We start from the raw sequence: 9,769 nt of genomic DNA, 5'->3' as shown, positions 1-9,769 counted from the left end.
CTATTGAGGGTCCCTCTTCCCACGTGTCAAGTTGATATTTGAAATTATCTCACACACACACACACACACACACACACACACACACAACTATGTTTTGTATTATTTAGCAACACTCTGTATGTTATAATTATGTGTTGGTTACAATTAATGTTATCTAATCTGTTATTTGAACAGCTGTTTTAGCATATTCAAATATCCAACAAGACAAGTCACTTTTTCATATACATTTATTTACTCATAGCAATTCTAATACACTTTAGATAAATATTTTTTCCTACATCAAGCTTTATTTTAGTTCAGAATCATTTGTTAGTTAAACTTCAGCTGTATTGACATATTAACTTTGAAGATATCAATAATTTTATAACGTTGAGTTTTCATATCTAAGGGCATAGAGTGGTGGCACACGCCTTTAATCCCAGCACTTCGATGCAGAGGCAGGTGGATCTTTGTGAGTTTGAGGCTAACCTGTTCTGTGTAGTGAGTTCCAGGACAGCTGGAACTACAGGGAGATCCTCTCTCAAAAAGACAAAAATAAATAAATAAATAAATAAATAAATAAATAAATAAATAAATAATAAGGGACTTTAACTTTAGATCTCATTCTATGTGCCTGTGTATACAAGTATGTTCATAAATGTATTTATCATAACTTTATTACAATTTGAACTTATCTTCCATTATTTATTGAATATCCACATTTTGTGAGTCTCTGACCTTGTTATTACAATAGTTGTAAAACTAATGCAGTCCTCATTTCTAATTTTAGAAATGGGATGTTTAGCTTTAATTGTCAACATGACACAAACAAAAAGTCACTTGGAAAGAGAGTCTGAATGAAGAGTTGTCTGCATTGCACTGGCCTGTAGGAGTGTCTGTGGAGGAGTGTCTTAAGTTAATGAATGTGGGAAGACCCAGCCCACCATGGGTGGCAACATTCCCTTGAGCACCAAACAAGCAAACAAATGGACATGTTTGCATTAATTTTCTGTATGCTTGACTGTGAATGTGATGTAAGTAGCTGCTTGAAGTTCTTGCCTTGACTTCTCTGCAATAATATGCTGTGTCCTAGATTTCTAAGCTAAAAAGCTTCTCCCTAAGTTACTTTTTGTCAAGATACATTTGAAAGAGACATAAATCAAATGAAAACAAAGAGCATACAACTCAGATGAGTAATTATGTAGCAACTGTAACATTCTGAGTGTAATAAAATATTCTTGAAAAATTTAAATGCAAGGAGAAATGGAAGTTTAGCAGTTAACAATTGTGAGCAAGTGGTCAGGGAAGGTCTTAATAAGCAGGAGACTGTGCTGGCTGTTTTCTCTTGGCTCACAATCTTATTTGGTCTCTGTCTTCATTTTGCTACATTTCCAAGGTGAATAATACCTGTTGACTACACACCTAGGGTCTCCCTACTTTCTGAATTCCAGGAAGATGCTGCCAATATGCAGCAATGGAGAGAGAGAGAGAAAGAAGAGGGTGAGCCAGGGGGAATTTTCCACCCAAGATATGGCCCTGCCTGGCCCCAGGCTGACTTCTCATGTGAGGGCCATATCTTCACAAGGGAGTACAGAGGAAGAAGTATTGCTCACGCTGAAAATTAGACCTCAGTAATTTTCTTCCTTGCTTGTATTTGTTTCAATATTTCTTCTCTTTGTGTCTTTAATATTCAAAATAACCTAAAATAATCTGGCAATTGCTCAGTATATTTTATATTTTTCAGTCTGGTCATTTTATTTATTTAGTAATTTGGGTCATTTAGAAGTTTACTAGATCACAGATTAAAAAAAAAATCAGAGGGACTATGGGGATGTCTCAGTAGATAAAGTGCTTGAGTTCACATCTCCATAGCATCCTTGTAAAAACTAGATGTGGCCACACGCTCCTGTAACACCATGCTGGGAGGCAGACACAGGCAGATCTGGGGCTCACTGGCTAGTCAGTCTTGTCAAAAGCTGAAGTTAGGTGAGAGATCCTGTCTCAAACAATAAGGTGGGAAACAATTGAAGAAGTCATCTTAATGTCAACTTTTGGCCTTCAAGGGTGTCCACATGGGTGACTGTACCCCCACACACATGCAGACGTGAAAATAGCACGCACACACACACACACACACACACACTTTAGAACTGAACTCTTGAATGCATATATGCTCTATGATCTCCATGTCTACATTTGCAGGTCCTTCTTAATTACAGCAATGTTTGTCACTGTACCTCTCAGCATTCACCACTGGGTAAAGTTGATGATTACCTTTCTCTGCTAATATCATGCATAGCACCTTCTAGTACTATGAAAGCTAGCCAGCCAGGTGAGTTGTAGCTTCAAGGTCAGTACCAGTTTGATGTCTCCTTATTTGTTCCATGACTCAGATATGTAGTATCTATAAGAAATAGTGTTTTACCATTCAGTTCTGGTGGGCAATCAAATGTAATGCAATAATCTGTGTTGTTTGAGGATCTATGGGGTCTCTCTGTTCAACAACTCCAAAAAAAGAGTCCAATCCAAGCATTGGGTTTTTTATTTGCTAGTCTATTAAGGTCATTGAACCCATGTTATAGGGAAACTACCTTTAAATTTTTTTATATTATATACATATATAGGGAGGGAAGCTTCCATAGTAGGTTCTACATGACTCTTTCAAAGGCCTTCAGTGTTAGTTATGCTTCTGCTTACTTGCTCTTCTGCCCTACCTGTCCATTATGCTCCCCATTGAACCAATCCTGTTATTCCCATTTCTCATTTGTATCCCTGTATTCTATACCCCCTCCCCCATGAACCATCATCCATGGCACATTATTAATTTCCTAATCTCTAAGGATTTTCCAATTGAAACGGACCTATCTAACAATGAAAGCTAGTATTCATTTTTGAGCGAGAACAGGTGACATTTGTCTTTCTGGGTCTAGGTCATTTTACTCAGGATGATTGGTTTTAGTTCCATCAATTTATCTGCAAATTTCGTTAATTTTTTTCTTAATAGCTGAGTAATATTCATTTGTGAAAATATAGCATACTTTCATTATCCAACCATCAGTCAATAAACATTTAGATTGTTTCCTGGCTGTTGTGAATAGGGCAGCAATGAACACAGGGCTACTGGATTGACAAAATATACCTAATCATGCAACAGTGGTACAAATACTGTGGGACTAACCAATCACCATTTAATTGGATTCAAGTTATGCTTCACATCAGAAATTCATTCCTGACACTGCTATTAGGGTAAGAACCTGTGCCTAGAACAATTATGGGATGTAAGGGAGAATTTACTACTATCATTCTGCTAAATAGACATAATATTTAACTAACTGGCAATGGCTTATTGTTACACCCATAGATTAGTACATCCTCAGCTCTCACTAGAGAAGGTTTTACTTGCAGTAGATGGTGATTGACACAAAGACCCACAGTGAACATGTAGAAAATAAGAGACTAAAGAGTGTTCAGACCTAAATGGAATTCATATATCACAGGTTTTCTTTCAAAAGCTTAAGGATCTTTGTGGAAAAGGTTCAGAAATATTGTAAGATCCAGAGGCAGTTGGTCAATACAGGGGAACTGTGCTGTCCATACACTATAGGAAGTTGAACAGATCCATATTCCTTATGACAACAAGCACAAGATTGTGTAAACCTAAGCCAAGCATGGGCCCAGCATGGATGAGGGAAGTGGACAGGAAGCCCAACCCCTAGCTCAGTGAGTATCTTTTGGCAACTGAAGGATGCTGGGAGAGGAAGAGTCAATTTTCCTTACTGGTGTGATACCTGGTAGGTTGCTCAGACTCCAGGGCATGGACCCACACCAAGGACAACTTATGAGACACATATTGGAATTGGTAGACTTTTAAAAAATAAAATAAACAAATAAATAAAAGATATATAATAATATAGGACATGAAATGGGGGAGGAGGCTAGTGGGAAGAAGCTGGAGGGGATAGAGAGTGTCTAAATATGTTCAAATGCATTATAAAAATGCATGGACTCATGGAATCAATAAAAACATACAAAAATTTACAGCAATTGTTTTTGTCTTTCAAAACAGTTTCTGTTGGGAGCCTGAGGCTCAGCCATTTCTTGGGGCTGCTGGCAGACCTGAGTTGGTGACTTTTCCATTCAGTCCATGACCTTGGCTCACAGCCAGGGCCCACAACCTTGGCCCATGGCCTTGGTCTCCTTTCCAGTAAATAGCCTTGTTCTCCGTTAATCAGCAGATTCCTCCCCTTAGAGTACGTCAGGGCCCCTGTGTTCTGACCGGTTTGATTACTCACTCTTTATTTCTTTCTTCTCATTCTCTATTTAAACTCACGCTTGTGTTTTAATAAATGAGACTTGATCAGAGCCCTGTCTTGTCTCCATTTCTCTTGCCGCTTGCCTCATCCATGTCCCCACTCCCCAATCCAGATACTTCGTGGCAGTTTCCGCGGGTCGGAACTGAGTCACGCTGCAGAGTGGCGCCCAACATGGGGCCTGGATACTGGGGACAATGTGAGGGACATGATGGAGAAAAAAGGGGTATGCACCCGCTCAAATAATTCAGAGACGCCACGGGAGCCAGCAGTGACTGAGCCGAAGGTAAGTTGGTTGTTCAATCATGGGGCAAGAATTAAATCAGCATCAGATTTATGTGATACAGTTAAGAGAAGCTCTACAGGCAAGAGGAGTAAAGGTTAAAACTGAGGATTTGTTTCATTTCTTTGATTTTGTAAAGGACATTTGTCCCTGGTTTCCCCAAGAAGGGGTCATAGATATAAAGAGATGGAGAAGAGTAGGAGATGCACTACAAGATTTTTATACAGTGGTTGGGCCTGAAGAGGTCCCGGTTACTGCTTTTTCTTATTGGAATCTAATAAAAGAATTAATAGATAGGAGAGATGAACATGAACCAGTAGTGGCAGCGATTGCCCGGGCTGAAGAGATTTTTAGAAGCAGTTCTAAGTCAGAGTTGAGGGAAATTCCTAAGGATAAGCCTCCTGACTTAATTTCTCTTGATAGTGAAGATGAGGGCTCTTCTAAAACTTTAAAGAAGGAGTCCTCGGAGTCAGTTACAGGGAAGGGAAATCAAAAGGATGCCCAAAATTTTAAAAAAGAACATATTCGTATTTATCCTCTTTTACCAGAAGCTGTCTGCCTAACCTTAGATGCAGATGGCGCAGAGTCTGAGAGAGAGGGGTTGATTTGCAAAACTGAGACTAGATTATTAACTGGCCACGAGAGGCAAGAATGTGACTGCCCTCCTTCCTATAGTGTACTGCCTGCTCCAATTATCATGGCGGTGATAGATCTTAGATCAGAATCAAGAGAACAGATAGAACAGTTGCAGGAACAAATTAAGTTGGAGGAAATACATCAGTCGCTGATACTCAAACAAATTAAGCTAGAAGAGATGCATCAGTTGCTGATACTTAAATTACAAAAGCTTAGAACAGGTAGAGGAAGCGAGGCTGTTGTAGATAGAGAAAGGGCTCACCCAGCCCCCAGGGGGCCCGGCCTTCACTCATATAAAGAGAATCTTAATGAACCTGATAGGCTTCCCTCCCATATGGAGGCTTTTCCTGTAACAGAAACAGTAGATGATCAGAGGCAGGCATGGCGACATCATACAGTACTTGAATTTCCACTAATCAAAGAATTGAAGACTGCCGTGTCGCAGTATGGAACTACAGCTCCATATACCTTGGCTATCTTAGAAGGTGAGGCTGAGAAATGGCTAACTCCTATTGATTGGAATACATTGGTAAAGGCAGTCCTTAGTGGAGGTGATTATTTGTTATGGAAATCAGAATATTATGACAATCGTAAGGAGACAGCTAGGAGGAATCAACAATCTGGAAATACATGGGGTTTTGATATGTTGATAGGTGGAGGTGAGTATGAGACTAATGGAAAACAGATGCAGTATGATGCAGGTCTTTTTGCACAAATTCGAGCTGCTGCTCTAAAGGCATGGACTGATGAGCCATTTGCAGATTTTGTTCATCAGTTAATGACTACAGCAGGGAGAATATTTGGAAATGTTGATGCAGGGCTAGAGTATGTGAAACAGTTGGCATATGAGAATGCTAATCCTGCCTGCCAGGCAGCCATTAGACCTTACAGGAAAAAGACGGATTTGACTGGCTATATTCGTCTGTGTTCAGACATAGGTCTGTCTTATCAACAGGGCCTTGCCATGGCAGTGGCTTTTAATGGACAAATTGTAAAGAATTTTTTGGCTGATAGGTATAAGGCTAAGAGCAGGGGTTTTTTAAATGTGGTAAGAGTGGACACTTTGCCCAGGAATGCAAGGCAGATGATGATCAGCAAAAGACTGACAATAATAAGGCTCCTAGATTATGTCCCAGGTGTAGAAGAGGAAGACATTGGCTCGGAGACTGTAAGTCTAAGACTGATATCGAAGGGAGACCTTTATCTCCTCATCAGGGAAACTGGTGGAGGGGCCAGCCCCAGGCCCCGAAACAAGCTTTTGGAGCAGTCAGTTTCATTCCTGCCAGCAGCAGCAATCCATTTCAGACCTCAGCAGAGCAACCCCAGGAAGCGCAGGACTGGACCTCAGTTCCTCCTCCCACACAGTATTGACTCCAGAAATGGGAATTCAGACCATAGGGACTGGAATTTATGGACCACTCCCCAACAATACTTGCGGGCTGATACTAGGGCAAGGTAGCGCTGCCCTAAAAGGCCTATCTGTTGTGTCTGGGATAATTGATGCAGACTATACTGGGGAAATAAAAATTTTAGCCCGAGCTGTTGGCAATATAGTCACTATCCCACAGGGGGATCGTTTTGCTCAAATAATTCTAATACCTTTGGTTAAATCCAGTCATCTTGTTCAAGGAAAAAGCACAGGAAATAAAAATTTCAGTTCATCTGATGCTTATTGGGTCCAGGCCATTACTCACAAAATACCTATGTTGACTTTATGGCTTGATGGAAAGAAATTTGATGGCTTCATCAATACTGGAGCTGATGTTACTATTATTTCTGCTGAGGCCTAGCCTGCGGCCTGGCCCACAGTTGAGACTTTGACTAATTTAAAAGGTATAGGACAGAGCCATAACCCAAAACAGAGTTCAAAATTTCTCACTTGGAAAGATTCTATGAACAATTCTGGTTTGATTAAGCCTTTTGTGGTTCCTTATTTACCAGTAAACTAATGGGGAAGAGATCTGCTTTCGCAAATGGGGATTGTTATGTGTAGTCCAAACGATATTGTTACTGCACAGGTGCTTGCTCAGGGCTATAACCCTGGCAGGGGATTAGGAAAAATAGAGGATGGAGGATTTTTTCCACTACCAATCCAAGGCCAAATTGATAAGTGAGGCCTAAAAAATTTATGATGGTGGCCATTGATGACCCTGCACCCTCAAACTGTGTAAATCCTATAACCTGGCAATCAGATGATCCAGTTTGGGTAGCTCAATCAATGGCCGCTTACAGCAGAGAAGTTGGCAGCAGCCACTCATTTGGTGCAGGAACAATTTGAGGCAGGGCGCATTGAGGAGACTTGTTCTCCGTGGAACACACCCATATTTGTTATTAAAAATAAGTCAGGAAAATGGAGATTATTGCAAGACTTAAGAGCAGTCAATGCTACTATGGTCCTCATGGGAACTTTACAGCCAGGTTTGCCTTCACCAGTTGCCATACCAGAAGGATATTTTAAGATAATAGTAGATCTTAAGGACTGTTTTTTCACTATTCCCTTATATCCTGAGGACCGTAAATGCTTTGCTTTTAGTCTTCCTTCTATTAATTTTAGAGAGCCTATGAAGAGATACCAGTGGAAGGTTTTGCCTCAAGGAAAGGCCAATAGCCTTACCCTTTGTCAGAAGTTTGTAACCACAGCTCTTCAAAATACTAGAAATATTTGGCATTCTGATAGCAGGTGCATCAGGGGAAGCAGGGTTACAATGTTATGCTCAGTTAAAATCCTATTTATTTAATGCAGGTTTACAAATAGCCCCTGAAAAAGTACAAACACAGGATCCCTACTCTTATCTGGGTTTTCAAATTAATGGACATAAAATAACTAATCAAAAAGCTATCCTTAGACTTGATAAACTGCAAACCTTGAATGATTTCCAAAGACTATTAGGTGATATTAATTGGCTGCGTCCTTATTTAAAGTTAACCACTGGGGACTTAAAGCCCTTTTTTGACATCCTTAAAGGGGATGCAAATCCAACCTCACCCAGAAACCTTACTGAGGATGCCAGAGTTGTCATACGTAGAGTTGAGGAAGCAATTGCTAATCAGTTTGTTACCAATATAGATTATTGCAAGCCTTTATGGCTCATGATTTTTAATACTCAATCATTGCCTGTGGGTCTTCTTTGGCAGGAACCTGATCATCCTATTATGTGGCATGATGGATAATCCTGGGTGTCAACTTGATTTGATCTGAGATTAACTGAAATGAAAGAGATCTTCTTGATTGGATCATCTAAAGCCAGAAGACACACCTTAAATGTGGGCGTTACCTTCTGATGGCAGCCGGTATAAAAGACCAAGGCAGAGGAGAATGTGGGGCTTTTTGCAGCTTGCCTTCTCTCTCACGGGTGAGTTCATCTTGCTGCTGTAGAATGAAGACTAGCTGATATTTTGGAATTTTTCAGACCTTCAGCACCAGATTTGGACTACTGAGACATCCAGCCTTGTGGACTGAGCGACTACAGATTCTCAGCCTCTCCAGTGTGGTGCAGCCATTGTTGGACTACTCGGACTCTATCCTGTGAGCTACGCTGATAAATCTCTCTATATATATATTCATTCTACTGGTTCTGTTTCTTTGGAGAACCCTGACTAAAACAGGAGGTAACAGTGGTATAAAGCCTCAGATTCTCTCCCTGACCCCTTCAATCTGGTGGGGGTGGGGCTTCATTACCACCAAGGCCACACCACCAATGGCCTTTCCTGGCCTCTCATAGGGTCAAGCCTCGGTGCTCTCCAGAACTTCATGACTTCAAAACTAGTACCATGTAGGAGACTCTTAACCCGTTACCAAGCCCTGCTTTTAGCTTGAGATGGAGCTTCAGGTGCCCTCTGGACCACAGTTTCTGTGGGCTGACCCTGAGGAAACACTACCCAGAAGATTTCACCTCAGCAATGCAGGTCTCTTCTTAATCACAGTTGATTTTCAGCCCCAGCTGACCAGCAACAATTGTCCCAGTAAATCAAAGTTCACTTCAGTGGTTCTGGTCTCTTCTTAATCACAGCTGATTTTTCAGCCCCAGGTGACCAGAACTCACAGATTCTCAATTCAAAACATCATACAAACAGTCCTGATAGTCTTTGCTTGAAACATCACAAGCCAGGCCTTCTCCATCATCCACATTTCTCTTCAACATAACTGCCCAAGCTCCACAGTAACTGCTCACTAAGCTCTGAACATTCAATGGCTTTTCCAGTCCAAAGTTCCAAATGCTTCCATAATCCTCCTCAAAACAACATGGTCAGATCTGTCACAGCAACGCCCCACCCTCTGGTACCAACTTCTGCCTTATTTAGTTATTTCTTCTTAGTTACCTTGTTATCTCAGCAAAGGAGAAGCAGGCTAAGAAGTTGGTACCAGAGAGTGACATATTGTAATGGACCTATCTATGTGTCTGGGAGGATTGTGGAAGATTTTGGAGCTTTGGACTGGAAAAGTGCTTGGAGCTCAGTTGAGCTATTCTATAGAACTTGGAACATAATGCTTAAAGAGGTGTCGATGATGGAGGCCCAGCTTGTGAAGCTTCAAAGGGAAACAAGACTATCGAGGATGTTT

Source organism: Nannospalax galili, unplaced genomic scaffold, assembly GCF_000622305.1.
Source record: "Nannospalax galili isolate Female #2095 unplaced genomic scaffold, S.galili_v1.0 scaffold83, whole genome shotgun sequence".
In the NCBI taxonomy this organism is placed as follows: Eukaryota; Metazoa; Chordata; class Mammalia; order Rodentia; family Spalacidae; genus Nannospalax; species Nannospalax galili.
This window is presented reverse-complemented; position numbering follows the sequence as displayed.